The sequence below is a fragment of the Mauremys mutica genome, chromosome 4, assembly GCF_020497125.1.
Source record: "Mauremys mutica isolate MM-2020 ecotype Southern chromosome 4, ASM2049712v1, whole genome shotgun sequence".
NCBI lineage: Eukaryota > Metazoa > Chordata > Testudines > Geoemydidae > Mauremys > Mauremys mutica.
The window spans coordinates 71,106,986-71,131,528 of record NC_059075.1 but is presented as its reverse complement, the minus strand read 5'-3'; the positions used below and the strand labels follow the sequence as shown (position 1 = coordinate 71,131,528).

General features: G+C 42.1%; 1 protein-coding gene across 7 annotated transcripts in view; it reads left to right on the top strand.

Annotated features, from left to right (window-relative positions):
• The window catches only part of FUT8 (fucosyltransferase 8), a 242,849-nt gene that overhangs the window by 21,294 nt on the left and 197,012 nt on the right, over nt 1–24,543 (top strand). For 4 of the 7 annotated variants that reach the window (XM_045016294.1, XM_045016297.1, XM_045016300.1 and 1 more), the window contains exon 2: nt 20,214–20,404. The exons of the other annotated variants lie outside the window; for them this stretch is intronic. The gene's annotated coding sequence lies outside the window, so the exon portion shown is untranslated. The remainder of the gene's footprint in view (nt 1–20,213; nt 20,405–24,543) is intronic. 7 annotated transcript variants of the gene reach the window in all.

The following is a 24,543-nucleotide window of genomic DNA, read 5'->3' as shown; positions in this document are numbered from 1 at the left end:
TTTCAAGGTGACATGAAGGAAGAAAGGCAAAGTAATCTCAATACCAGAATCCCTGGAGAAGATTGTGGACTTTGAATATTCCATCTCATTCAGTACCAGTACTGTCACAGAAAGATACTAATTCTAGTGGCTGGAGCGGGAGCCCCGAATGATTTTATTGACCAAAAGATGAAGAGGTAACAAGCGGCTTTGCGTCCTCTTGATATTGCCCAATAATGGCATTCTAATTAAGTCTGGAGTTCTTAGAGTGGTTGCACATACCCATTCCATTGTAGGTGAGTGCGCATCCAGTGCACGGTTGTCAGAGGTTTTTTTCTCAGCGGTACCCATCGGGGTGGCTGGAGCACCCTCTGCAGCTGTGTGCCGCTGCATGAAGGCATAAAAGACAGAGCCACCTCCGACCCCTTCAGTTCCTTCTTACCACCTCTTCAATGTGGCTGTAGTGCTTCAAGCATATCAGTAGGGCAGCCAGCACTGAGGGGTGTGTGTGTGTGTGTGGTGAAAACAATTACATGTTGCATCTTGGGTGAGATTCTATGCTGCTCTTAAAGGCACAGGATAGAACTCTGAGCCCAAGGGTTTATGTGGTCTAACTTGGCTTTAAGGCACCTTTGTGCCCTCCTGAATCTGACCTGCTCTATGGCCCCCAGCATAATTTAGACAGCTCTGAGGCTAAGATACAGTAGCCTGTCCCTGGCTGCCTGTGGGCCACAGTACAGTGGAAACTCGCAATGGTGTGTGCTACAGCTCTTCCCCTGACTTGCCCTTTCTGCCCCTAGCATGCCACCCTATGCCAAGACTTGTCAGGGGGTCTTTGAAAGGCAGCCTTCCAGCTCTCTTTGAGCTCTAGCAGAAATCATCCCCTGGCCAAATCTGGGACTTCTAAAGAAGCTCTCTTAAACTGTCCCAGCCTTTTTAACTGGCATGAAGGAGCCAGAGGGGTGAGGATCTCATCTCTTGTGTCTACCTCTGAAATGGGGAGCAAAATGTTGAAACTCCATCAGCACTGAGTAATGGAGCAGCAGATACCTACTAGAAGAAGTAAAATTAAAGATAAGAAAAGTAATTTTGCCTTTCTAGCCCTGATATTTTGGATATCATCAGACATTAAAACTGTCACTGCCCCTTCATTACAGTAGTACTTTTTAGTAATTTTTTCTGGTCTTAACATACTGGTAAGTCCCAGCCTTTGGATTATGTATAAAAAAACTTCAAGCAAAGTGCTAGCTTGGAGGCATTTTTTGTTATACTGAAAGTAATTAAAGAGATGAAACTCATACACTGAACTTCTAGAAAGGTTGAAAATTAGCTTTTAATCCTTCTGTAAATGTTTCCTTCAAGCCTGTGGTACTGTTTGGGTTGCTGTTCATATAATTTTATGAGCACAAGGGGCTATGCATGCTGCCCCACCCCAAGCACCACCCCTGCAGCTCCCATTGGCCAGGAACTGTGGCCAATGGGAATTGCAGGGGCAGAGGGGCCTCTGTGTCGGAGCTGGAGGGGTGACATGCCGCTGCTTCCAGGAGCTGCTTGAGCTATGTGCTGCCTGGAGCCTGCATCCCTGATCTCGTATCGGGGCCCCAACCCCTTGCCTCAGCCCTGATCCACCTCCTGCCCTCCAAACCCCTTGATCCCTTCACCTCAAACCCCTCAGCCCCACCCGAGAGCCCATACCTCCAGCTGGAGCTGTCAACCCCCTCCATCCCAACCCCCATCCCAGCCTGGAGCCCCTTCCCGCACCCTGAACTCCTCATTTCTGGCCCCACCCCAGAGCCTGCACCCCCTCCTGCACCCTAACCCCAATTTCGTGAGCATTCATGGCCCACCATACAATTTCCATACCCAGGTGTGTCCTCGAGCCAAAAAGTTTGCCCATCCCTGTTGTACATAGTTTCACTGTAGTTAGTTGATAGTATTAGTTAGTCAGTGAAGTCCCAGTTGGAACTTTGCCCTGAGTGGGGCATGCCCTGCTCCCCTGGCTTCAAGCCACGTGTGTGTGTCATGTAGCAGGTTGATGCTGATCAGCGATCCTCACGACAGCTGTCTTAAGTTTCTGGGAGAAAGCCATAGAAAATACAGGTGCCGCCTCTGTAAAAACTTTCGCCTCTGGACTCAGAAAGAGCGGGATATCGTTATTGATGGAGACCACTCTTTGTCCGGCAGCTGAGCCCTCCACTGTGGCACTTATGCCCAGCACTTCGGCCTTGGCGCGCAGTGCACCGCCGACACTGGACCTGGCCTGGCTCCGTTCCATCTCGCCTACATCGAAGAAGCGGCAGAAGAAGCAAAGCCCCTTGGCCCCAAAGGACAGAGTGGCCTCTGGCAAAGGACCTATGTCAGGCTATGTGCTTGCTACGTGGTTTCATGGAGGTACTACTGAGGTTAGACTCCCCCAGTCCAGCCAGGGATCCGCCTCCCACCCTGGCAGCGGCAAGGGCTCCCAGCCAGTTATGGGGCCTTCGGTGTCTGAAGTGGTTCTGGCAGCTAAAGAGCAAAGCCGACCGGCTCCGCAGGTGCTACTCCAGGGGACCAAAATGGCTTCGCTTGCAACACCGAAGGGGAAAACAACTGGGGTGCTGCAGCAACATAGACTGGTGGAGCACCCCGGGTCACCAGACTGCAGGCACAAGTCCCCATTGCTGCGACCTCAGACCCTGGCACCACAACCTAGCTTCCCGTCCAGAAGACCTAGGTTTCGGTCGAGCTCCCCTTCTACTAGGTGAATGACTCCATACTCGTGGTGCCACTTCCTGTACCCCCAATACCAGTGATCATCTGGCCATAGGTCACCTAGATGCCAGTCACCTTCTACCAGAAGGTGTCCTTTTCTTCAGTCACTGTCCTGGAGGGGTCGTTCAGGATCTCAGTTTCATTGGCGCTTGCCCTGGTACCGTTCTTCCAGCAGGTGGCGCTACTCTCAGCTGATTTCCTACCAGGGTCAGTAGGCAAACCCAGGTCTCAACAGCCCCGCCGTGGTCACTGGAGGGACAGTGGTCAGGGTTGGACCGTGATTTCAGCCCATTGTGAAGAAGGGGTGACTCCACACAATTTGTAAAATCCTCAAAACCAGGTTATGTCTAAATAATGGCATTTCATCCTGCATAACATCTCTAACATCTGACCTTTCTTCTTCATCCCCACAGCTAAATGTCTTGTTCAGTCCCTCATCATCTTGTGTTTTGACTATTGCGACATCTTCCTCTTTGGCCGTGACAAATCCCATTTTGCTCTACTTATATCTACTCAGTGTTGCGGCAAAGATTATTTTCCTGGCTTGTCACTTTAATCACATCATCACTCCTCTCTTTGTATTCCTTCACAGGCTCTCTCTTTTCCACCACATCAAATACAAGATATTGTCTTCATTTTTAAGGCTCTTGATGGTCTATCCCTGCTCCACCTCTTACATTGTATCAAGATGTCCATCTGCACTTTTGTTTAACATATTGATGCTAGTCTTGATCTCCCATTTTAAAGTACCTTTTGTGCTTTTGTCCCAGGATGAATTGTTTTAAATAGTCAATTTTAATAATGATTTAAATCATCAATTTTAATTATGTTTTGTGTTTGTACATTTTAGTTATTTTTGTAATGAAAAGTTGATTCTCATTGGTTTTTAACCATTAAATCATGTTGACTTGGAACTAAATAAAGATACTTTCTACATTAAATTTGGTACTGCTTCTTGCCAACCTGGAGGATACACTTTATCTCTGCCCATTTATTTAAGCAATTATGTAACTTAAAGCTATTCAGATTCTTAATTTTTACATTTTTGTTATCCTAGACAATGGTGAAAGATGCATTTCTTATTTAGTAGATTTAATTTTTTTACTTGTGATTTTTGTCAAGCTCTATTTGGATAGAAATTGGAATTCATTTAAATTTGGAAAAATAACATTTGAAAGTTTTTATTAGTTAAATAAAACGATCTTAAATTTCCTGGATACATAGGAAGTAAAGATTATCAAAACATGTTATACATATAAAGCCAACTAATTTATTAAATGAAGGAAGTATCTGTAGTTAGTGAACCGAAGTGATTATTTCCGATCACCATGTCCCTCAAGATTTTATAATTAGGTCATGTCCTCTCACACCTAGTTCTTAATAGATTGGAAGAGGAAAACAAGATTTCCTGCCCTTTCAACTCCCAATTGGTTTCTTAAATTTGAACTAGTAATTGAACTCAACTAGATGAATAAACTGAAATGAAGAAAATGGTCTCCCTGCAAAAGAGGCTATTGTTACCAAAATCTGGTTTAGCACTTTAACAAACTCTGATTACAGATGTTTAGCCAGTGACTTTCGCCCAGTGGTTTGGTTGTCTGTAAAACGTTAGCAGAAAATATGTACTACTCAGCATTATTTTTTAATTGAATTTAAATGATTGTAGTAAATTTAGGCATTAACATATGTTGACAATTTAAATTTTAATTTAAAATAGCTTTATTTTAAAGAACAAAATGTATTTAAGTCTTTTTACCATTGATTTTTACCATGATTTTTTGATGGAAAATGTCGTTTCCACAAAATTGAAGTTTACTACAGGAAAATTGAAACAAAATATTTTATTTCAGGTCAATTTGACATTAAACTGCAACTGCCTAGAGTGTCATAGTGCTTCATGGGAGTTGTAGTTCAGGTACTGCATGTTCCCTTTCTTTCCTGTGGGCCTGGGCTCCTTTGCTGGACTACATGTCTGATTATATACTGTGATCTCCCCTCTGACTGAGCCACACAGTGCATCATGGGAGCTGTAGTCCATTAGGGAATAAACAGGAGATGTGGTATATGAACTAAAACTCCTATGAGGCACCACAGCAGTTTAGTGTCTGTCTAACTGAAGATGAAATGTTCAGCATTTCCAAATTAAAACTTATTTGAATGTTTTGTTCTGTGAAAATTTTTGATATTTTGACATTGTCCAGTTTCAGGATGAAAACAAATGTATGAAATATTGGAACTTCCCATGGGATGGACATAAGAGTGGCCTTACTGGGTCAGACCAAAGGTCCATCTAGCCCAGTATCCTCTCTTCTGACAGTGGCCAATGCCAAGTGCCCCAGAGGGAATGAACAAAACAGGTAATCATCAAGTTATTCATCCTCTGTCGTTCATTCCCACCTTCTGGCAAATGGGGGCTAGGGACACCAGTCCTGCCCATCCTGGCTAATAGCCATTGATGGACCTATCCTCTATGAATTTAGCTAGTTCTTTTTTGAACCCTGTTATGGTGTCGGCCTTCAAAACATTTTCTGGCAAGGCGTTCCACAGGTTGACTGTGCGTTGTGTGAAGAAATACTTTCTTTTATTTGTTTTAAACCTGCTTCCTGTTAATTTCATTTGGTGACCCCTAGTTCTTGTGTTAAGAGAAGTAGTAAACAGCACTTCCTTATCTACTTTTTCTACATCAGTCATGATTTTATAGACCTCAATCATATCTTCCCCTTAGCCGTCTCTTTTCCAAGCTGAAAAGTTCCAGTCTTATTTATCTCTCCTCATACAGAAGCCATTCCATACCCCAATCATTTTTGTTGCCCTTTTCTGAACCTTTTCCAATTCCAATGTATCTTTTATTGAGATGGGGTGACCACATCTGCACACAGTATTCAAGATGTGGGCATATCAATCGTTTATATAGAGGCAACATATTTTCTATTCTATTATCTATCCCTTTCTTAATTATTCCCAGTATTCTGTTCACTTTTTTGACTGCCGCTGCACATTGAGTGGACGTTTTCAGAGAACTATCCACAGTGACTCCCAAGATCTCTTTCTTGAGGCCTGTAACTGCTGGGATCACCTCTAGAGCCCTTTTTAAAAATTGGTGTCACGTTAGCCATCCTCCAGTCATCTGGTACAGAAGCTGATTTAAATGATAGTTACAGACTACAGTTAGTAATTCTGCAGTTTCACATTTGAATTCCTTCAGAACCCTGGGGTGAATACCATCTGGTCCTGGTGACTTATTGCTGTCAGATGAAGACTCTGACTTTTTGCTCAGTTTTATTGACAATGGTTAGGCATCTGGTTTGCTGTGACCAATGCTTTTCATATTGAAAAATATTTCATTTTTCTTTGAGTGGTGTCCCGGTGGGTTCTCCACTTCAGGTGTGCCTGCACCCGTCCTTTGATCAGAGATTTTTGGTAACAGTACCTGTTCAGCCTACTCATACGCTCCACACATACTCATGCCCTATTCTGAGGCTTTATGGGACTGCATGAGTGAATTTCCCTCAGTTCCTTCTCAACTACATTTTGCCTGAGAGAGTCTAATATTGGCATAGGTGGGGACTGTGCTCTAATATTCAGCTTTTTCTCAAATATTTATCTTGTAGTTACCTTCTAATATAGTTACTAGAACAACCATTTGTTTTTTTCTTTTCTTTCTTAAAACAAATCCCTTTTTGTTCATAGAAATAGTTTTATATAGTTAGAAAAATTTATCCCCAAAAGAAGAAATCTTAGTTTTGCTTGGGAATGATGGGCTCCCTGGGATTCTAGAGTTGCCTCTCCTGTCGCGAGACTATTCCGATAAGCGATGGACATTCCCAGTGCCTCTGCCGTCTGGGTGATGTTCGTATCCCCAGTAAGTACTAGATCTGCCCTTCCTTCTAGGATAGATCCTGAAAAAATAGATAAACTAAGTTTCAACTCCTAATGGTGTAGCAAGCTTTACATCCAGCTTTCGATCCAGAAGCAGAGGACTACTCATACATAGACCTCCCGGTACAACTAGTGCCCTGTCCAGATGAACATCTTGGTCACTGGAGACTGGTAGAGAGGTAGGCAGTTCCCTGGCACCACGTACGTCTATGGTACCCAAGTCCTCATCTACATGTGCCTCTAAGTAGAAGGAGGTAAGGAGTAAATCTCCAAGAAGCTCTTGGTCACTATATAACAAGAAGTTTACTGAGACCTCAAGTTCCAAGGGGAGTTCCATGAAGGCTCTGTGTGAAGCAGGTACCACAAAGGTAAAGAGGAGTCAGTGATACAAGGAGTCATTGCTATCAATTTTGGATACCCATACACGGAGCAGCAGAGACAGGGTTGAAAACACGAAGCCCATCCCCGAATAGCCCTTGCTACCAATAAGAAGAAAAATTAGCAATACCAAAGACCACTCACCTACCTATGGTAACAAGGTGGCACCAGTGCTTGGTACCAGCTGCATTGGGACAGAAACCATCCTCCAGAGGTTCCCACTCAGCAATCTTGAATACCATTGGTACAGCAAGAGTTTAGGTGCCCTAAGAATTTGATAATCTCTTCTGAGCTGGAGCCCCCTTTGTCAAGAAGTGCTGAGTGTCAACAAGACTGACTTGGTCACTGACCCCTTCAGCACCGAGAGCAGCACACTCACCCTTGTCTACTCTGCATCAAACAGCTATCTCCTCACTTAGACTAAGTGGAAGAGGACTAATCTCAAATTTTGATGCAGGGTTCCCGTACCTATCTAGAACACATCACTCTACTTCCTATAGACCTTGCTTGGCAGGAACACAGATGGCTGTCCCCACCTATGCCATATGGGCCCCCTCAGTGGCCTTTCTGGGATCTGTGGTTTACATTTAGGTTTACATTGAGGTCCTTTCAACACTGGAGGGAACAGAGAAGAGCCCATTGTCCTCAACTACCATCTATGCCAGAGGAAGAGAGCTTTGAGGAGCAAGAGGCAAGGGCTGATAAGGGGGTGACACCTTTTACTAATAAATATCATTTCCTGATAAAGCTGTCATGCCTCCACCGCTTTCTATGGCAGATGACTTCAGGCAGCTAAGTTAACTAATGAAGCGGATTGCTGATGAGCTGCAGATTCCCTTAGAGGAGGTTCAGGAGTCTCACCATAAACTGCTAGATATTTTATACACTTCGACATCTATGAAGATTGCCATTCCAGTCAGTGAAGCTCTGAAAGAGCCCACTAAGGTGGTTTGGCCAACCCCTGCTACAGCATTGCCTAGCTGCAAGAGGGCAGACAAAAAATATTGTTCCATCTAGGGAATCAGACTTTCTATTTTCTCACCCAGCACCAAATACACTAGTAGTGAAGACAGTTAATGAATGAGGCAGACAACATAATTCAGAGTCCATTCTGTACAATAAGGACCACAGGAGGCTCGATCTCTTTGGTCATAAATCCTGTGCTTCAGCCACACTTTAGTTCAGGATAGCAAACCATCAGGCACTCATGGCCAAATATGACTATTTAAATTATAACAAATTCAATTATTTTATTGATCATCTGCCAGAAGAACATCGGAACCAGTTTAAGTCCATTATACAAGAGGGTCACCTCCAGGCCAAGATATCATTCCAGGCATCCTTGGATGCTGCAGATATTGCAGCATGGTCTGTCTCCAGTGAAGTGGTCATGAGAAGAGCATCCTTGCTACAGCTGTTGGGCTTTCCAAGGGAGGCTCAGAGCATTGTCTAATATCTCCCCTTTAACTGTCAGAAGCTCTTTGTGGACTCAACGGATACGTTTCTACACCCTTTAAAGAACTCGCGAGCGACACTGCAATCCCTAGGGATTTACACTGCTGTAAATAAAAGGAGATTTAGTAGGTTTTGGTGGTTAAAAAAAAAAAAGTGCACACAATCTTGTATTCAACGTATTGTAGATCCTCTGAAACCCTTGCCAAAAGACCAAGATACTCAAAAAAGAAACCTCTTTCAGCTGCAACTACATCTTCTAAGCTATCCATGTCTTCCACGTGACAGTTTTGATGGCATGGTCGAGAGTCTCAATCATCCAACTGACAAGGTCTTACAGCTGTAACATCTTATCCCCTCCCTCCTTTTGGTTGCCGCCTCTCCCATTTTCAGGATGTATGGGAGCATATAATGTTAGACAAATGGATTTTGGAAGCCATAACATCTGGTTATACTATCCATTTCCCCTCCTTGTCCCTCTTCAGGGATCCTTTCATGCTCAATTGTTAGAGCAAGAGCAATAGAACCAGTTCCTGTGCAGGACAGGGGAAGAGGATTCTATTCAAAACATTTTTCCATTCTCAGAAAGAAATGGAGGATGGAGACCCGTTTTAGACCTCAGGACTCTAAAGATGTAAAGCAACAAAAATTCAGGATGCGTGACACTTGCAGCAATAATTCCTTCATTAAAAGTAAGAGTTTGATTTGCAACTCTTGTTATACAAGACACACATTTTCATGTCGTTATTCATCCTTCACACAAGAGGTTTCTTTGTTCTCTAATAAACAATGAGCACTGCCAATGCAGGGAGCTTCCATGTGGCCTATCTTTGGCCAAAGATTCTCGCAGTAGTTGCCACTCACCTGTGCTGTTTGGGTATAATTTTCCCACACCTAGATGATTGGTTAACTAGAGGTAGATTTTATTAGGAAGTATTGAAATTAGTAAAGATCACATGTTCCTTGTTTCACAGCCTGGGCCTTCAAATTAACTCAGTCTGTTTTGACTCTGCTACAACATCTAGATTTCATAGGCGCTTCCTTGAATTTAGTGACAGGCAGCGCGTACCTACTGTTTAGCAGATTTTTTTTTAATGTTACAATTGTTGCCAATTGAAGTTCTCCAAATCTTGTATTCTCTTTGCTCCTCTGTATGTAATAGAAATCAGCCTGGATAGGAGGCTGATGAGGTGATGGTGGCAAAATTGCACAAGTGAGCTTTTAGATATGATTCATTGGTGTCCCTTTTTATCAAGTTATGTAGATGATTTGTGTAATTTTGGACGTACAATATTTTACATTGGATTTCCTAGAAGAGCTTTGGTTAAATTCTGAAGCTTCAAGAAATAAGTATAACTGGGCCTGTTTTGTTTGAAGCTGTAGCTTTTTGATGATCAGATTAAGTTTTTTCACTACCATTTCATTCTTTTTACTCTGTAAGACCTATGAAGTATGGTACATTTTTCATAGAAAGCAGCAATTTTTTTGCTTAGCTTGTCAATCTGAAAATTTCCAGAGTGAGAAGCATTTTTCATGTGTATATAAACTATACATTATAAAATAATTGAAAATAATTTTAATTGATATTTTTTAGCACATCACCCCTTCTTTGAGTTCCTCTCCTTATTCCCTCATCATCCATCAAATCACAGTCAAGCTTCATATCCTAACTACTGAGGCCCTTCACAGTTCTGCCCTTCTCTTCTTATCCACTCTTTCCTCTAATCAAGTTTCTTTCTCATATGCTTTGCCATTATGATAGCCTGCTTATCCGCTTCTCCCACAGATTTTTTTGTGCTTTCACGTTTTCTCTGAATTGATTCTGTAAGATTACTATCCTTTCCTCCAAAGTGTGTGTGTGTGTGTCTGAATATGTATTAAAGTGTAGCAGCATTTATGTGTACATCTGTAAGTGCAACATAACCCCTGGTTAAGGTCACCTAACAAGTCCTGTTATAACCGTTCCCACCACTGTCCTGCCCGACCTGCCTGTATTCAGTTGTATATATCTTTAACTGTTTGGGCTGAAATTTTTCAAGCTTGATCAGTGTCTCAGGATGAATTAATTTTTTTTAAAGTTTAAGAAAAATGGCTTAACTGTTTTTGAGAACAAAATAGGTAACTTTGCCAATATTCAAATTTTTTTCCAATTTTTTCCCCAATTTTTTTGAACAGCTCTGGCACCTCCATAGGTTAGAAGAAGAACTTCAAATTTGGTAGAAGGATAGTCCTGAGGTTAGAAAAGTGCCTTCTAATGTCTTTAGGCAAAATTTACTGTATTTGGTCAAGTTACAAACTAAAGAAAACTGTCATTTGCACGTGTGCTGTTGAACTTTTTAGTAACAATTGTGCCTTAGTTTTCTGAGCATACTACAGCATTGGGCATGCAAAGCTTTCTGCTTTGTGGGCGCAAAAAGCACAGATCTATGATACAAGTAAAACAGATGCTTTCTCCTATACATACTTTTAGAAATATTAGAGACACAAGGTGGGTGAGGCAATATCTTTTTTGGACTAACTTCGGTTAGTGAGAGAGAGACAAGCTTACACTGAGCTCTAAACGTTGTCATTTTATGTGTGCAGTGCAGTTGAGTAATGTTTGGCGTGGACTATAGCTTTGAAATTGTTTTTTACATTTAAAATCTCATCCATATTATTCCCCATCTCAGATTCTTGCTTTTTTAATGAAAAAACAAACAAAACACTATAGGCATGTATTTGAATATCTAGCTCTTTTGAAGGGTGTGTGTGTATGTATGCTTTTAGTATAGTTAGTAGAAAGTAGTGTGCTGCATTTGTGCAATTCTAGGATATGTTTTTCAAATACTTAGTTTTATTATTTTAAGCTAGTCTTGTCAATGTAAAAGGCACAAGTCATCTCTGAGGTCTGTGACAAGTTTGAGATTTTAGAAATAAGTTACTCTGGTATCAATGTAAGTGCAAATTTTCTTCCTCAGTGTGCACCCCCTGAACCTCCCTCCCCCCAACAATTGTTTGAACAGTTTCTTAACCATTAACTTTTATTAATTATTCATCATCATCATGATGTTCCGAATATGCCTCTGGTGTTTAGGGCAGTGACAAAGCTCCTCCATTCCTGTCTGTTTTCTGGCAAGTCTTTCAATGGTTCCCCAACTGTGCCCCAGGTTTTTCAGCTTGGCTTCCACAGCTCTTTGCCATGTTGTTTTCGGGCGGCCTCATATTCGCTTGCCTTAAGGTGTCCATCTTATTGCTACTCTGGTGATGGAATCAGTTTCCATCTGAAGAACATGACCAATCCATCTCCAATGCCTGCTGGCAATGATGGTGCTCAGATCCTCTTGGCCGCACTGTGTCAATAGATCCTAGTTTGAGATTGTTCTGCGTCAAAAGATATGGAGGATTTTTCTGAGGCAGGTTGTATGGAACCAAGACAGTTTGGACGTGTCAGACTTTCTCATTTCCCCAGCATTCCGCACTATAAAGTAGTGTTGAAAGTATGCAGCTCCAATAAATCTTGAGTTTGGTTTTGGTGTTGTGGTTTGATTTCCACACTGCATTTAAGCTCCTGAAGGTGCTCCTGGCTTTATTGATTTTGTTCTGGATGTCGTGGCTTGTTCCACCCTCCTGGCTGATTCTGCTGCCCAAGTATGTGAATGATTTTACATTGGTGAGAACATAATCCTGTATCCATACTGGTGATGGTGAGGCAATATTAAAGGTCATGATATCTCTCTTATTGCGGTTGATTTTTAGTCCAATTTGCTGGCTGAATGTGTTGAGTCAATTTTTTTTTCTTGTATATGATGATCGGTATGTGATAGGAAAGCGACGACATCTGCGAGGTCCAGGTCTTCAAGGTATGAGAAGTGTCCATTTAAAGCCTCTTGGCATGTCATCTGTTGTATGCCGCATTACCCAAAGTTAGTTAGTTTTAGTTGTTTATTTATTGGTTAATTCAAACTGCCAGGTAGAAGTTGATTTTAAAAAGAACTTTTTGGTCTGAGAAGTTTGAGAACTCTTTAGGTAAAGTACTTGTCTCTACCTCACAAAAATAGATTACCTGAAAATAGGAGTTTTATAATTAAAGTGCTTCCTCAACCATAACAATAGCATTGCTAGTGCATGGTATAATTAACTAGCTTTTAGTTAGGTCCTACGATCTGTAATTGTAAAATGCATTGAACTAATCTACAAAGTAAGTGAATTCAAATCACAATGCCAAATGCTTAAAATGTCCAATTGTGTGGCATATAGTGCAGCAGGGAGAGCCTTCCAATTGTTTCTCATTCGATTAATTCAATTTAAAAATTTTTTTTTCTGAACTAGTAGCGTATAACTATGAAAAGTCTGTAGTATTCTTTCCACAGTTATTTCTCACAGTATGGCTAGGATATCTAAGTTTTACAAGCCCTGGAAATAGATATACATATGAAAAGCATTTGTTAGTTATGAATAAGGCTATGTTTTAGTCATGGACAGGTCCTGGGCAGTAAACAAAAAATTTATGGCCTGTGACCTGTACTATATACCCCTAATTAAAACTTGGGCCTGGGGTCTGCAGGTGCTCTGGGGGCACTGTGGGTGTTGGGGTGCATGACCTGGAACCCTTGCTGGTGCTCGGGGTGGAGGAGGGGAGGAAACGTGGACAGCGATGCGCAGCCTGGGACCCTGTTGGTGCTGGCGGGGAGGATTGGTGGGGGCTGGCAGGCTCCCTACCTGGCACCACGCAGCTCCCTGGAAGTGGCCGGCATGTCCCTGCAGCTTCTAGGGGGAGGGAAGGCCATGGGGGCTCCGCACGCTGCCCCTGCCACAAGCACTGGCTCTGCACCTCCCACTGACTCGGAACCACAGCCAATGGGAACTGTGGGGGCAGTGCCTGCAGGCAGGGGTAGCGCACAGAGCCCCCTGGCCCCTCTGCCTAGGAGCTGCAGGGACATGCCTGCGCTTCCGGTGATCCTCACAGAGGTAAGCGCCGCACCCCCCACCCCAATCCCTTGCCCCAGCTCTGAGCCCCCTTCTGTGCCCAAACTGCTGCTGCTGCTGGCCCAGGGGCCGGCCGAGCTGCTCAGGCAGCCCCGGAGCCAACTGTACCGGCCGCTGCAGAAGTCAGGATGGTCATGGAAAGTCACGGAATCTGTGACCTCTGTGACAGACACGTAGCCTTAGCTATGAAGTCCAATCTTTTTTTCTGTTCACAAGGGGTTTCTGTGTAACTTTTCACACACCAAGATGAGAATACATCAGTTGGTCTATATTTTTGTTTGTTTGATTGTAAGGATTTACTTCTATGTCTTTTCTGCACGCTATTGGTAGCAGCATGCAGGGTATGTGTGGCTACATGATGCAGTGAAAAGCCGGCTGCATCCATAGTGCCATGTGTAGCTACACGTATCCATGAAAGGCTGTTGGGGGAGTCAGCGGAGAGGTAGTGGGACAGTACCTGCTCAAAATAGAGTGTAGACAAGGGAGGCACTGCCTGGCTGTGTGTAGAGCTGTGTAGGATTCATGCCTTAAGGGTTCAGTCCTGTCTTTACTCTACTTGGCTAAGCAGTGCCTCACCATCAACACTGTTATGTATACCCATGCTAAGGGAGTGTGCAATGTATTTACTATACATGCAGCCATAAGGAGTGTGCAGTGTAGATGTACCCCTAGACGGATGTACTGCTAGTAAAGGTTTTAATAATAAAAATAAATCTTTGGATTCTTAATAAAATTGTTTGGGTTGTGATGATCCAAACATTGTTCAGTGGTGTTTTTTTGAAGCATAAGAATGTATGTGTAGTGTGTTTATTAAAGGGTTCTTCTATACTGCTTTGTTCATTATGAGATGTTGATTTGCCTGTGGAATGTATCTTGAGTGGTCTAGGTCTTATGACTGCTGTTAGGTGACTCTGTTCTTTTCTGGCTGACAGATCCTAGAAAATGTTTTAGGGAATTTGCTCCTTTTCACTTAAGATACTGTTATGCAGTTCTGCGTGGATCTAGCTTGTCTCCTTTCCTCTTCAAAGCATATAGGAGACTATCAGGTGGGCTAGTGAGGAAGTATGAGATGCAGTGGCTTCAGTATGCTAATGACACGCAGTTCTGTATCTCTATTGCACCTGACTCAGCCAGTGCTTTTGAACTTCTGGCCCAGTGTGTAAAGCAAGGATGAGAGCCAGCTGGCTGAAGCTCACTTTGGATAAGACTAAGGTGATTTCTGCTAGGTTGAGGAAAGAACTGGATAGTATGTTGAGACTGATATCTTCCCCCTTTGGCTGAAGGTGTGTCCCTGACATTTGTTGCTCATGTTCGTAATCTGGGATTTATGTTGGAGTCTTAGCTATTGTTAGATGGTCATATAGCAATAGTATGCTGGAACACTTTTTACTATCCTTACCTGGTCAGGAGATCAATTCTTTTTTTAGATGTACCCTTTGATGCTGTAATCCATGCCTTAGGCACTGAGTTGTGCTCTAAATAGGGTTTCATCTTAGGTCGATCCAGAATTCTTCTCTGAGTGATTGCAGATGTGTATTCCACTCAGGTGTGCGTGCATAGCCCCTTCAGCCCTCGTATTGAAGGGCAGTGCTCTCTAACCCCCCTCAGTTTCTTCTCATTCCCCGCAGCTTGAATTGGATCTTCTTGTGTAGATTTTACCACATGGCTACTGACAGTGAGATTGTCTGTGGGCTTTTAAAAATAGTATCCTAATAGTTATTCAGCATCGACAGTCTGGCCCTCCCACTGGCTTGTCAGGCAGGAGCTGATTTGCTCGGCATTCTGTCTCTAACTTTCCACTGACTTCAGGAGTCCTCTTCTGGAGCGGTACTGCTGGCGGTCTCAGCATAAGTCCGCATTGACTGATTAAGACTATGAACTTTTGTCTTCCTTGGTACCAGCTAGAAGACCTGCCAGGGAGATGAACGTGGTCTCATTATCAGCACTGAGACATCCTTCTTCGGTATCAATATCCTTTTCAACTCTTGGAACCTGCAGGACTGATTTCTGCTGCAAGTATACATTTCTGCTCTGATACCAATGATCTTTCCAATACTGAATGTTGTTGCAGCATCAAGTTCCCAGTTGGTGATGCCTCCGGCTATGATACCGGTTGAGTTGTCAATACAGTACTGGACTTTGGACCCATCAGAGGGCTTTATAGTGCTGAAAGATTTTGCCCCTCTGTTACCTGCAGGCTATTCAGGGACTTTTCATACTCAAGTTTGGGATTTGCTTATTTCTCCTTGTTTTCTTCCAGGGATCAGTCCTGGAAGTCCTCCAGCTCTCCTATGGAGAATTGTCATTGGTACCAAGATTGACTGGGAGAGAGGAGAGCTTGGCCTTGTGCTTACTGGCCTATGGTACTATACTTGTTTCCACATTGGCATCCTTGGAATCTATGGGGTTAAAGATCCCAGTCAATTTGCTCACACTTGAACTGAGATCACAGAATTGTCCAGTTGTTTCACCTCCTATCCCTCCTAGATGGGAGAGACAACCTGATATTGCTCTCATCAAATTCCAATGCATCAAGAGGAACAAGCTGTTCCTGTGGAGGAGGTTTTTGCCCAACCACCTCTCTCATCCTCTTCATCAGATAATTCCACTGTCCTGGACTCATCCTCCCTGGTTCTGGAAGACTTGAAGGCTTATTAGGACCTTATAGGGAGGATGTCTGCAACTTTGGATATCTGAACCAAGCTTGTCCAAGAGAACACCCATAAATTGGTGGATATTCTGCAACCTTCATCCCTGAGAAATGTAGTCTTCCCTATAAATGAAGCTTTCTTGGAGCTAGAGTCCCTGTGGCACATGCCAGTGTCCTTCACTCCTACTCCAAAACTTACCAGGGCAGATATATGTTGACACGTAAAGAAAAAATCAGACTTTTTGAATTGGAATATGTCTAACTTTACAGATAAGTTTCCTAAGGATGCCAGAGTGTTGTCTAGTGGCTAAAATATTACTCAAATTGGCGCTCGATGTGGCTGACACCTCATCTACGATTATGCATTCAGCTGTAACAATGTGGAGGACTTCTTGGATAATGTATGTCAGGAGTAATACCAGAGTTCAGCAGACTATAGAAGACTTACCATTTGATGGTTAATTTTTGTTTTCTGAAAAAACTGATGAGATATTATGTTCTTTTAAGGACTCCAGGGCCACTTTACCATCTTTAGGGATTTATACCCCAACAGTTAAAAAGTGTCATCATGTGGGGCAACAGCAATTCCACCAGTTCTCTTAGCAGTATTTCAGGCAGTCAATTTATTCTGCTAGACGACAGGACTACTCTAAGAGGAGATATAAATCACACAGGAGAAGGCCCTCTGATTCCACTTCAGCCATCCAGCCTATCCTCCATCAGCTGCTGGGAAGCAGTTGATTTGACTCTCCTTTTGAGGACAGCATACCATTTGCCAACATCCAGTCCATTTCCGCTCCATTTTGGGGTCAGACTGTCCCACTTCCACAATGCTTGGAAGTCAATAAACTTAGACAAGTGGATTCTAAGCACTATGGGATTGGGTACCATCCAATTCCTTCCATTCCCTCTTTCCAGAGCCCTCTTATGAGTCATAACCCTTTCAGCAGGTCCAGACTCTGCTTGCTTTGGGAGCGATAGAAGAGATCCCCCCTGAAGCACCGGGGAAAGGGTTTCTATTGACGATATTTCCTGATCCTGAAGTTCAAGGGTGGCATGAGACCTATTTTGGATCATTGACGTCTGAACAAATATATGAAATTCCATATAGTAATCCTAGCTACAATTCTTCCTGTGTTGGAGCATAATGAGTGGTATGATGCCTGCTTCCATGTAGCAATTTTATAAACCCACAGGAAGTTTCTGAGGTTTGTAGTGGTAGGTTAACATTATCAATACATAGTACTCCCCTTTGGCCTGTCATCAGCCCCCCACACATTTACAAAATGCAGGCTGCTGCTACAGTCCTCTCAGAACAATGGGAATCCATGTCTTCCCATCCAATATGATTGGCTTCTGAGGGATGAGTCTGAAAATTATCCACCATGACCAGTTTATGTTGGGTCTCTTCAATTGGGTGGGGCTGTTTTTGAACAAAGCAAAATCAGTGTTAATTTCAACAAAAAAAAAATTGGCCCTACTATGCGAGTTCGAGGGCCTTTCACTTGCACGAGTGATTCCAAACAATTTGTCACCTATCTCTGTTCCTCCATTCACATCTTTCAACTATGGCCAATGTATGCTAAGCTGTATGGCTGTGTGCACTTTTGTTGTGTGGCATGCAAGATTGCATATTCTTCTTCTTCTTCAGGCTTGGCTGAAGTTTGTCTATTGCCCAAATTGGGTAGATGTACAGGAAGAACAGCGTCTGCAAGCAGAGCAGTGAGTTCTAGTTAATACACCTCTACCTCGATATAACGTGACCCGATATAACACACATTCGGATACAACGCGGTATAGCAGCGCTTTCGGGAGGGTGGGGCTGCGCACTCCGGTGGATCAAAGCAAGTTCGATATAATGTAGTTTCACCTATAACGTGGTAAGATTTTGTGTGTGTGTGTGTGTGTGTGTGTCTTCTGAGGACAGCGTTATATTGAGGTAAAGGTGTAGTAGAAAACCTTCTAGTAGGTCTACCTATTTGGTTAAGTGGAAGTGTTTTTTGGTTTGGTCGTTGACTAAAGGAATTCAGCTAATGCTAGCACATATTCAAGTCTTTTTGGATTACCTGTTACATCTTAAGTCCTTAGGCCTCTCACTTACCTCATTGAGGGTCCACTTAGTGATGATTTCAGCATTTCATCCTCCGATCCAAGAGAAATGGCGATGTCCACTTCTTTCTGGCTATAAAGGAATCGATTCCCTTGTGGGCTATCAGCAGAGTGGATTTAAATCACTAGTCAGGAAGGCTTGATTTAATCATGGATTTCTTTATAAGTGCATTCTTGTTGGTTGATATAAGCTTAATACATATTTTTCACAACTCAGTTAGATGTAGGTTTCATTTTTAGAAGGTACACACTATACTTTTTAAAGTGATTTATTTTGAAAATTTTTTGGATTAGTTTTATAGCTATATCAAAAGCTAGTGAATTCCAGGCCTTAATGGCAATCCTGCATATATTGAATTTTGCAAAGACCAAGGGGTCCTTGAGGCCACTCCCTAATTTTTTGGTAGTGTCACAATTTCATCTTAACCAAACAATATACATGCCTATGTTTTTTCCTAAGCCTCACTCAAATGTGGATGAACAGTGTCTTCATTCCTTAGATTTAAGATGATGATTGACATTCTGACTGGAGAGGACTAGACTCTTTTTGGGCATCGTCTCACCTTTTTTGTATCTGAAATGGATCAGATTTATAACAAATTTATTATAAGAAAAACAGTGGCAGAAACACAGAACAAAATATCTCTATTAGCATATGACAGTGTTATTTTTATCAATCCTAAACATTTTCATAACATTATTATCTAAATGTAATGATTATGAGAAAGCATCTAGCTTTAAAATCAGATATGCTGTATCTGAAATGCTTGCTGTAAATTTGGCAAACTCAGAAGTAATCTCTTTAGAAATCTTTTGGATATAAATGGGCAGTACATTCTTTAAAATAACTGGGAATTCAAATCTCACCCTAGAAGATGTTTGCTGTTTTAAATGGCAAACCATTATTCCAGCAAATTTTTAAAAAAATGGAGTACAAAGGGAATTATTCAAGGAGAACAGATCAGGGAGAATAGCCAGTCAAACTGAGCATTTAGGTCAGGGTATCTTTCTGGTTTCAAAAATTTCCTATAATCATTCCAGATAAAACTCTAGCAAGCATACCTGGAATACAAAAATACTACGAGTAGGTGCACATGCTTTATATAGAACCATTAATCAGGATGGGATAGCTGTTCCAGATATTATATGGTATTATCAGTCCAGGTAACTCAAAGTGGTAATGGATTCGGGTCATTCTAATCCAGTCAAACACTGATCTTTACTTCAATTTTCTTGATTAACCATGTGAAGAGTTTCAAATTATTATGCATTATAATTGTACTCACCCTTTAGAAAGAGCTGCAGTTTGGGTTTGAGATAGAACTAGAAATGAAGACTTTTTTTCCATCACCAGTGACATCCAAATAATAAATTTAAGAAGTTTGAAAGATTGGAAAACCCAAGGAGAATATATAATTGGTCAGTTATTTACTAATGAAATTTTTCTGTAAATGACAACTTGAATTGGCCCATCCTTCCATGATATTGCTGCATTAAATTTGGACATTATGGTCCCAATCCTACAAGCATGCAAATGCTTGACTTTACTACCATGAGTAGTTCCAAATTCTTTCCTTCGTATAATATATATGGACAAATTATCCTGGAGGGAAGGGGCTTTGATTCAGCAAAGACTGGCAGCCACACTTTTTAGCAGGAAAATTCTTTAACCTATACTTTCAATTGTACCTTATACCAGCAAGATTAAAATTATATTTTCCCAGACAAAAAGCTATGTTAAAATGGAGGTAAGGTTGAGAGTCTGTATCAATAATTTAAGGGTAAAACACATTCTAGAAATGTTGCAATTATCCCCAAAACTAGTAGTATAAACCCAGAAAAGTCAGAGTTAAGGTTACGTTAAAAAGAAATCCAAAAATGCCAAGGTAAGAACTGCACAGTAGATACTCAAACTTAATTATATCTTCTAGTGATGCCATGTAGTAATGATACCATTATTATTAAGGAATTTTAGTGTTTGTGTTTTACGTTTAAATTATTTTTAAAGAAAATTTTGTCTCTTCCTTTTTCTCTCCTATCATCATTACAGGGCAAAGTTCAGGTTGTTTGTGTTGTCACAGAATGATACTGGCTCTTTAAGAGGGAGGAGGGCCAGTGTACCTGTGCCTCATCAGCTCACTGCTTCTGGGTTTAAAAGAAGGCACCTGGACCGAGTGAGAGAAAGAGACGAGTGAGTTGGGGCTGCCTGAGTACAGACTGGAGGAGTAAGCAGTGGAGCAGGTGAGAGCTATTTGGAAATGACTGTAGACAGGGAAAGTTCTGCAGAGACTCCTGGGAAGAGGGAAAAATTGGCTAGGAGGCCAGCAGAGGTGCTAGTTTTTGGACCTTCTTGAACTAAAGAGCCTGTGCTGACAGGAGGAAAAGGGCTGAGATGATGGATGGGACTGTGTTTTAGGCAGAAGAGTCATGGGACTGGGTCAGACCAATGGTTGATCTAGCTCAGTATCCTGTCTTCTGACAGTTGCCAATGCCAGGTGCTTCAGAGGGAATGAACAGAACAGGAAGTCATAGAGTGATCCATCCTGTCTTCCACTCCCAGTCTCTGGCAAATAGAGGCTGGGAGTGCTCAGAGCATGGTTGTGCATCCCTGCCCACCCTGGCTGATAGCCATTGACCTATCCTCCAAGAACTTATCTAGTTCTTTTTTGAACTCTATTATAGTTTTGGCCTTCACAATGTCCGCTGGCAAAGAGTTCCACAGGTTGACTGTGTTGTGTGAAGAAGTACTTCCTTTTGTTTGTTTTTAAACCTGCTGCCTGTTAATTTCATTGGGTGACCCCTAGTTTTCTTGTGTTATGAGGAGTACATAACATTTCCTCATTCACTTTCTCCACACCAGTCAAGATTTTATAGACCTCTATCATATCACCACTTAGTTATCTCTTTTCCAAACTGAAAAGTCCTAGTCTTTTTAATCTCTCCTCATATGGAAGCTGTTCTATATCCCTAATAATTTTTGTTGACCTTCTCTGCACTTTTCCAATTCTAATGCATCTTTTTTGAGATGGTGTGACCAGATCTTCACGCACTATTCAAGATGTGGGCATGCTATGGATTTATATAGAGGCATTTTAATATTATCTATCCGTATCCTAATGGTTCTGAACATCCTGTTTAGCTTTTTTGACTACTGTTGCACATTTAACGGATGTTTTCAGTTTGGTCACTCTCAGAGGGCTGCCCTGGAGAGTGGGGTCCTAGAACAACGGCAGAAAGGAATTGGGAATGGAGTGCTGGTGGATTCCTAGGTGAGAACCTTGGAAAATCGCAGTAGAATTCTATGTTTTACTGTGGGAATTGGGAGAAGAATTTTTACGATGAGGTCTCTGTAGATTGTATGTATACCTTAATAAATTATGTCCAGAGGTGGGATTTCAAGTGGACACTGGGAGAGACTGTTAACTTTATTGCTGGACTGAGGGGAAACAGAGGCAGGCACACCTGTCATATTGCGGCTTGCTGTTGGGTGTGTGCGCGCGAAGTGGGCCCCCTTCTTACAGGTGCCTTGTGCATTTCTTATCTTAAGATGTTTGGATTTCTTTTGAGTATGACGTAAACTCAAACCTGGATTTGTAATGATTGATTCGCAATTGACTTCCAACATGTGAGTTTTAGGTGCCTAGAAAATCACTGATATTCACAGCCTGGATTTGAAGCCTAGGCTCCCTATACAATGAATGGGATGAATGAATGAAAGAGAGGTTCCTCAAAATGGGATTCACAAAAGCCAGCATGCTAGGTGGAGAGCTTCCCAAGTTAACCAGTGCAAGGTACCAAGCTGAGGGGTGTGTACTAAACTCTGCCCCTCACTGGTGCCTGAGTCTGGGTTGCAAGGAGTCTCCTTTCTCTGTTAGGGATCTCAGCTGCAAACTCTCTTGGACTTAGGTGCCTTGTGCTGTTTTAGCAAGAAGCTGGGCTGGAGGGAGGAGGAAGAGGAGAACCTCCCTCATTACTTTTAGCCTAGTGGTTAAGTTACTAACCATGGCTCTCCCACAATAGAGGTGAGTACCCTAACCACTGCAACATAGGATATTCTGATGTGGAGCTCCCTCAGTCTCTCCTGTTGAAACTGTTCCACTATGGATAAATAATAAAATAATCATTAGGCCAGAGTCAGAGCAAGCATCAGAATGACTCTGTAGTTGCAAGATCGTGTGTCCATTTCCTCTGATCCAATCACTCTTTTTAAATTATTTATCCAGAATGGAACACTGTTAACTGAAGAGGCTGTGAGGGAGCCCCACATCAGAATATCCCATTGCCCAGTGGCTAGGGCACTCACCTGAGAGGTAGTAGATCCCTGTTCAAATCCCTTTTGCCCCTTGGGTGCAGTGGAGACTTAAACCTGGGGTCTCCCACATCCCAGATGAGTTCCCTAACCACTGGGCTAGAAATTATGAAGAAGATCCTCACCCTTCTCCCTGGCTCTTTTCTCAAAAAAAAAAAAAAAATTTCACCTGTAGAGGCCTGATCCACTAGTCAAGCTCTGAGCATGCTTACTGGATTGGGCCCCGCAGATGATTTAGGCAGAGGAGTGTCTATTTTTCCCTGATCTGTGAATCATTGTGGGGTTTAGGTGCTGGATGCTGGTCGGGGGGGGGCTGCAGTGCACATGTCCAGAGCCAGAAAGAAAGGTATCCAGAGAACTTTTACTGCAAAAACATTGGCACCAAGCAAGTTTAGGCTCCTATAGCATTCAGCGGCAGCTAAGCAGGGGTTTTGTGAATCCCAGTGGGGCCTGGTTCTGTGATTTAGGTGCCTAAAGTAGGAATTAGGCACCTAAGGCCTTTTGTGAATCTAGTCCAAAGTGCATAGAGAGGGTCATCCTATCTCTTTATTACCATTCTAAAGAGAGAAACTTGTTGACTGTATTATTGCATAATGTTTCTTTAAACAAAAGTGTTAAATTCATTTTTGTAATGGTTCATACTATATTTCTGGTACTTGTAATGCTGTATAAAATTGCTCAGTTTTCCTAAATAACTGTTTTTAAAGGAGAAACTAAAAACTGCCAATATTTTGATGTATGCTTACATTCAGCTTTCTCTGACTGTATTGTTCAGTGTGTTCTATAAGGATGCCTTTTTCTACATTATTCTGTATTTAGAAAAGCACTTCATAGCACACTGAATGTCTTCACAGTCATGCTTTTTTGATTTTCATCTTCGGTAATGTCAAGGCAAAAATGTTGACTGTGCAACCCATAGCCTAGAATGAACCTTCTCCTGGGCAACTCCTTTGCTAATTTTCAGGTTTGACTAATTTTAATACTGAGAAAAAGGGATTTATAGTGAAAGTGTGACACAAGTTTAAGTATACCAGTGAAAGCTGTATTGGTAAAATTGACGAAACTCTCTATACTTGGCTTACAGTAAGTTAATAAGTAACATTTGCACATTGGCAGAGTTTTGTTGAGAGATCATTATCGATTAAACAAATATTTGAACGGGTACATACACGTCTAAATTGCTTGACTGTTCACACACTAAAAATCTCATCTATACAGCTGACACTGAAAACTTGAGAAGTTTGTTAATTTTGCATATGTTACAAGGACTTGAAACTCACTGTGGTTATACCAAGTGTTTGAATGTAAACCACTTACAATCTTATGGATGCTACATTCATCAACAGTGCTGATTAAAATTATTTTATGCCATGAATATGTACAGTATTAGACATGTAGGTAACACTGCTTTAGTCCTTACTGCTGCAATATTGTTCCAGTTTCTATTGTTAAGAGGCAGCTACATTAAAGTTTAATTTGCATCATCCGTGGGAGCTAGCTTGTAGCATTGCTCAGCAACTGATTTGAAGAGAGGAGTTTCCTTTCTAACTTTCCAGTGGTCTTTTTCCAGTGGGCTTTTTGAGACCCATGCTCTTTGAAGCATTTGTGATAAAATATGCCTGGGCAGAGACTGCTCTGATTGGCATTGAGGGCAGAAAAGTGTTTTCTTTATTTCATTGGCTTCTCCAAGCATTCTTCTTCCAGTAGCTGTTAGCAGCAGCTCAGAGCAGAATTTCAGAGAACCATTGGTTTCCTACTGGTGGCTGAGTTGGTCCCTGCTTGCTGCATCCATTTACAGGGATTTTGCCAGGCAGGTCAGAAAGAGACCATCTTAACAATTTTTTGGCTGGTTTGCCTGCTATGTAGAGTCCTCCAATATGCCTTCCAGAAAGGATAATAAAATTAATATCTGGGGCAGAAAATATATGGTTTGTGGATCCACTAAAACGGCCTTTATGGTGGCCTAAATTCCACCACAACGCTTGCTAAATTGTTCCAGTGTTCTTCTCAAAGGTTGTGGCAGCGCACCTCCGCAGCAGAAGAGTTCTTTTGTTCCCTTACCTAGACAACT